Here is a 7144-nt window from a genome sequence, read left to right on the forward strand (position 1 = left end):
GAGGGTTAGAGTGACCGGCCTCATCTTTATTGTACTTTATTGTTCGTGATTGCTGTATTTTCCATGGATACGAAACTGTGGAAGTGTTGAGAACCTGTAAATGCATAAGTCAAGGCTAATGTTTTCGAAAAATTGGGTAAATTTTCCTAATGCTATGTTTTGCTGATTGTAAAATGTTTGGTAGATTTTTTTGTCTTTATGTTTTAATAATGGGGCCCATATCTCTTTGTGTCTACCTTTCTTGAAATGACAAAAGTTAATTACAAAAAATAAAAACTAAAAAAATTGACCTAAGTGTGTCACTCACACGACTCACCCACTTTCCCCTTACATTTTCGAACGAATTCAAATTCAGGATATCACTGAGAGACATAGCGGATTTCATGGCACAGATGCTAGGTCTTGTGCTCAGCTTCTTTGTATGCATTACCTCTAATTATGGTAAGGATCTCTTCCAAAAATATCCTATCATCATAGGTATTGTCCTCGCGGCAATTCTGTATCCCTGCGTGATTTGGTCCAGGCTATGATTCGCGAAAACAAGGAGGCCGTTAATTTTTGCAATCTATGTCTTGGTTTTATAATCATTTTTCTTCTTCTTTTTTTCTGATCTCCTGGGTCATGGCACTCATCGTACCTGCTGAAGTGGTACTAGTGAGTAATGCGTGTGAGTAAATACAGGCTTCAGATCCTTAATGCCCCTATTATTCAACGTATTTTGCGATTGGTGAGTCCTACTAATACTGATGAGGGGCTGCCTATCACCCATTTCTACTAACTGATCAGGATATGCCTTATTAGATCTTAGAATTGGATACGAAACTGTGGAAATGTCGAGAACTTGTAAATGCATCAAGGCTAATTTTTCTGAAAAATTGGGTAAATTTTACTAATGCTATGTTTGGTTGATTGTAAAATGTTTGGTAGATTTTTTATCTCTATGTTTTAAAAATGGGGCCCACATCTCTTTCTGTCTATCTCTCTCTTGAAATGACATTAGTTAATTACAAAAAAAAAAAAAATTGACATAAGTGTGTGTCGCACACGACACACACACTTTACAATCTTTGAAAAACCAATGGTTGTGCAGGCGCACTTTTGGTTTTTCCGTGACCTGATTTTCGTGGGACATTATATGAAGTATAAAACATTGATATTAGACGACTGTATAAGTTATATCCCATACAGATTACCCAGAGAAACATCGCAGAGAACACAAGGAAAAGTGATGGCTAACAACTTGACTGTTCCATGTTTAGGGTACGTGCATATTTGTTAAAATCTTGATTTATTATTATGATTTTATGTTTTTATGATTTTTTTAAAAAATAATTTTATCAATATTTCAAATGCTTTTACATTTTTATGATTTTTTACAAAAAATTTACCTTATAATTTTATGTTTTAGTACTTTTTATTTTCCTTTCAATTTTACTTAAAATCTCAATTTTAATAACATTGTGTACGTGAGTCCCTTACTGTTGCTTCATCAAGTTTCCTCTGTAGTGGCACCTTTTTTAGTCGTCTACTTTTGATATGTTGTTTCTTTCGTGTTTGAAATATCTCAGTGAAAGTAACTGGCCTTGAAGGCCGTAGCATGTGAGAGGGAAAAACTTTTGTTTTTCTTATGCGGAATCACACATGCAATCAAGAATCATGCTTTATGGCATGTGATGTTACCTTTGTTTGTGAGTTCAAAACTCAAAGACGATCAGTGTTAGGTTTGAAGGGTTCAAACCCTCTAACGTTGATCCACACCACCCACGTCAAGATGCAAGAGCGCTTTCTTGAAAGCCACCAATTGACCACCACAGAGAGGCTTGCTATGCGCTCAATAGGTGAAGAAGGAGGCTAGGTATATGTGTTTAGAAGAATGAAGTCTCCAGCATGAAAACTTCACAAGAGTGGGAATGGTATATAGAAGAATTGGCTAGGTTCTTTTGAAAAACCTTAAGGAGGAACTCACCAATTAGGCGCACAAGAGAGGGAGAGAATTTTTACCGTACTTATAATGAAAGTGGCGCACAAGTGAGTGAGACAAAGGTGGAGTTGTTGCAATTCAAAAATCCCAACAACCTCCCATTTGAATCCTCATAAGACTAGGTCTTTATCTAGTCAAAATTTTGAACCAATGGTCATCATATGACCACCAATTCATGCGCCCCTATTCACCCCAAAAAGGGTCCAGATACATTTGAGTTGTTGCATTCAAGTTTGAACCAACTAGCTCACTGATTCTCTCAACAATCAAATCTGATTGGAGCATGTTGGTTTGACAAGATGACAATCATCTCCCACCAAAATGGCGCCCCAAATCAGCCCTTGGAGATCTCCATAGATCTTCTCTTTATAAAAGGGATTTGTTCCAACAAGATCTCATCTTATCCTTTTGTTATGAAATAACTTTTCATAGCCAATTCAAATTCGAATTCAAAGATTTAAATTCAAATGTTCAAACATTTAAATTCTAAATTCAAATTCAAATTTCAAACTCAAATTCAAATTTCAAATTCAAAATTCAAATTTCAAAATTCAAATTCAAAATTCAAATTTCAAAATTCAAATTTCAAATTCAAAATTTAAAATTTAAATATTTGATAATTAATTTAACCAATTAAATTAATTAGTAATTTCTTGGACCATCCAAGCACATTAACCATACCATGCGCCTTCTCCCTCTTAGGTGGGCTTCCAAACTTCATCTTGGACTAACAACCATTATTAGGCCCAATACCTTTAATGCTAGATCATCATGACAATAAGGTGTTAGTGTGTGACCCATTAGGTTCAACATAGCCACTGACATAAATGGGCTTGGGCCCAATAAGCCCACAACCCATTTAATGACAACACAGAGCACTAGCAATGCTTTGTTGCCCCAGAGCTAGTTAGATTAATGACTTGATCATCCTATTACACATATTTGGTTGCCGTATGTTGGGAAATTCGTTCCCTCAAACTCCAATGTCAAGCGGGTCCAGGGGAAGCCCGTGGCGAGGAACCACCACCAATGAGCTAAGGCTACACTAACCGTAGCAAGTGGATCTGAATCCATGTCTCAACCCAAAACCTTAAGGCTTGGGTTCATGGGTCCTTTCACTTATATACTCTTCACTTAACTCATTACCAACCAATGTGGGACTCATCACACTTGAATATCTCAACAATCTCCCCCTCAAGTGTGAAACCCATCATTGGTATGCTCCCCCTCAACCGAGTACCCGAAGCGTAAAGTACTCGACCCGCCTCATAGCCAATCACTAGGCTAGCTCGAGCCCAATCCGGCTCTGATACCACTGTTGGGAAATTCGTTCCCTCAAACTCCAATGTCAAGCGGGTCCAGGGGAAGCCCGTGGCGGGGAACCACCACCAATGAGCTAAGGCTACACCAACCGTAGCAAGTGTGTGACGCACACGACACACGCACTTTACAATCTTTGAAAAACCAATGGTTGTGCGTGCGCACTTTTGGTTTTTCCGTGACCTGATTTTCGTGGGACATTATATGATGTATAAAACATTGATATTAGACGACTGTATAAGTTATATCCCATACAGAGTACCTAGAGAAACATCGCGGAGAACACAGGGAATAGTGATGGCTAACAACTCGACTATTCCATGTTTAGGGTACGTGCATATTTGTTAAAATCTTGATTTATTATTATGATTTTATGTTTTTATGATTTTTTTATTAAAATAATTTTATCAATATTTCAAATGCTTTTTCATTTTTATGATTTTTAATAATTTTTTTACCTTACAATTTTATGTTTTACTACTTTTTATTTTCCTTTCAATATTACTTAAAATCTCAATTTTAATAACATTATGTACGTGAGTCCCTTATTGCTGCTTCATCAAGTTTCCTCTGTAGTCATACCTTTTTTAATCGTCTACTTTTGACATGTTGTTTCTTTCGTGTATGAAATATCTCAAGAATTATGAAGGGTTGAAAGAGTTATGGGAAATTGTCATTAAATCTTTCACGTTTTTTACTACTTTCATGACACTTGTAACCAGTAACCACCCAAACTGGCAAGATACTTTTCAGAGAATACCACGCTGTAATGACCTTGATTGTTCTGACCATTCTAATGTACTTCCTACTGATGGTGTTTCAGACAGTGCTTAATAATACTCTTCCTGGCATGTGGTGTATCATTCTTAGCATTTATTGTTGTTTCATGGATCATTGCGGGTATCACTTTGGCCTTATGGATCCTTGTATTTATTGTTGTTGCCGCATTTAATTACAAACAAGAGCTCAGTAATATGATTGAGCGTATTCATGAAAAACTTCAGAGATGGATTGAGACTTTCAAGGCAGAGAGTCCTCGGTTGGAGGGTTAGAATGACCAGCCTCATCTTTATTGTACTTTATTGTACGTGATTGTTGTATTTTCCATGGATACGAAACTGCGGAAATGTTGAGAACCTGTAAATGCATAAGTGAAGGCTAATTTTTCCGAAAAATTGGGTAAATTTTACTAATACTATGTTTGGTTGATTGTAAAATGTTTGGTAGATTTTTTTGTCTTTATGTTTTAATAATGGAACCTACATCTCTTTGTGTCTACCTCTCTATTGAAATGACATAAGTTAATTACAAAAAAAAAATTGACCTAAGTGTGTCACGCACACGACACCCGCACTTTCCCCTTACATTTTCGAACGAATTCAAATCCCGGAAATCACTGATAGACATAGCGAATTTCATGGCACAAATGCGAGGTCTTGTGCTCAGCTTCTTTGTATGCATTACCTCTTATTATGGTAAGGATCTCTACCAAAAACATCTATCATCATAGTTATTGTCTTCGCGGCAATTTTGTATCCCTACGTGATTTTGTCCTCGCTATGCTTCGCGAAAACAAGGAGGCTGTTAATTTTTTCATTCTATGCCCTGGTTTTATAATCATTTTTTTCTTCTGATTTCCTAGGTCATGGCACTCATCGTACCTGCTGAAGTAGTACTAGTGAGTGATGCTGGTGAGCAAATACAGGTGTCAGATCCTTGATGCCCCTATTATTCAACATATTGTGCTATTGGTGAGTCCTACTAATACTGATGAGGGCCTGCCTATCACCCAGTCCTACTAACTGATCAGGATATGCCTTATTAGATCTTAGAATTGGATACGAAACTATGAAAATGTTAAGAACTTGTAAATGCATAAGTCAAGGCTATTTTTTATTGAAAAATTGGGTTAATTTTACTAATTCTATGTTTGGATAATTGTAAAATGTTTGGTAGATTTTTTTGTCTTTATGTTTTAATAATGGGGCCCATATCTCTTTTTGTCTACCTCTCTCTTAAAATGACCTAAGTGTGTCACGCACTCGACACGCAATTTTCCCTTACATTTTCGAACGAATTCAAATTCAGGAAGTCACTGAGAGACATAGTGGATTTCATGGCACAGATGTGAGGTCTTGTGCTCAGCTTCTTTGTATGCATTACCTCTTATTGTGGTAAGCATCTCTACCAAAAACATCCTATCATCATAGGTATTGTCCTCGCGGCAGTTCTGTATCCCTACGTGATTTGGTCCTGGCTATGCTTCCCGAAAACAAGGAGTCTGTTAATTTTTTTAATCTATGTCTTGGTTTTATAATCATTTTTCTTTTTCTTTTTTTCTGATTTCCTGGGTCATGGCACTCATCGTACCTGCCATGATGAGGGCAAGTCTGAAAAGCAAATTAAGTGTACTTCCTACTAATGGTGATCTTTTCAGTTTACTTAATATATTGATGTGAGAGAGACACGCTATAAAGGTCGTTATGGGTCCGACCAATGAGAGAATGGACATGTGGAAAGGTGTAAAATTATTCTAGATTGATAATTGAAAAATTACTTGATATATTATCATAAAAATGAAAATTATTTGCTCTCCAAAATGTAGCTTTAACTGAGACTCCAAATTCATTAATTATAAGTTTTCATGATTTTTTAATTATAAGTGTCAGAACATTTTATTTTATATTAATTAATTGAAAAACAATATATGAATATCATTCTGTTTATAGTTACTAGAAGTACATAGTAAACACGTGTGATAAATTAAAAAAAGAAAGAAAAAGAAATGACAAATTAAAATGAATGAAATTGCAGAAAGAATACAAAATAATTTTAGAAATGAAGAATGTACTTATATAAAATTATTTATTTTAATAAGTTATAATTTCATGTATTTTGTAATTTATAAAATAAATATAGACAGATAAGAAAAAGTGAAAATAGAAATTTGTCAAATAAACACAGAGAATCACATTTATATATGCAGGCAATATAAGGTTTATATGGTTCTTTTAAGCAGCAATATGGTACTCACATAGAATAACTTTAATTTTTCAATAATCACAAGTGCACGCGTTTTTTATGATTTAGCCACGTTATCATCCAAAAAATTTAATACGAAATGAGTTTTTGTTTTATTATTTTTCAAAAAATAATGATAATTATTTATTTATTTATTTATATTTTATGTATATATAATCAAATTTTGTTTAAAGTTTTTTTGTAATTTTGTTTAACAAATAAAGGTAGAGGCAGAAATTGTGTTAACTAAAGAGCGCGCGAGGACGTAAAACAAAAAGGGAATTGTGAAAACGATGAGAGAGACACGCTATAAAGGTTGATATGGGATCCGACCAATGAGAGAATGGACACGTGGGGAGTTGTACCGCGGGTTGATAATTGAAAAATTACTTTATATATTATCAAAAAAATGAAAACTATTTGCTCTCCAAAACGTACATTTAACTTTGAGGCTCCAAATTCATTATTTACAAGTTTTCAAGATTTTTTATTTTATATTGATTAATTGAAAAACAATATATGAATATCATTCCATTTATAGTTACTACAAATACATAGTAAACATGTGTGATAGATTTTTAAAAATGAAGAAATGATAACCCTCAACGACAGACTTAGAAAATTTTATTTATGTCTGCACACTTAGAATAAAAGAATAAAGAAAAAAATTAAATATATTAAAATACAAAAGAATATAAACAGAAAAAGAAAAAAAAACTTTAACTTAACATAAAAAAAAAGTAATCAAGAGTCAACTAGAACATTTTGGGTCCTCAACAAAAATTATAGGCCCCAATTTAATTCCTTAGAAAAAAAAAGTCG

This window comes from Gastrolobium bilobum, unplaced genomic scaffold (genome assembly GCF_033153095.1).
Source record: "Gastrolobium bilobum isolate Gb01-03AN ecotype WA unplaced genomic scaffold, APGP_CSIRO_Gbil_v1 utg24468, whole genome shotgun sequence".
NCBI classification, from domain to species: Eukaryota; Viridiplantae; Streptophyta; class Magnoliopsida; order Fabales; family Fabaceae; genus Gastrolobium; species Gastrolobium bilobum.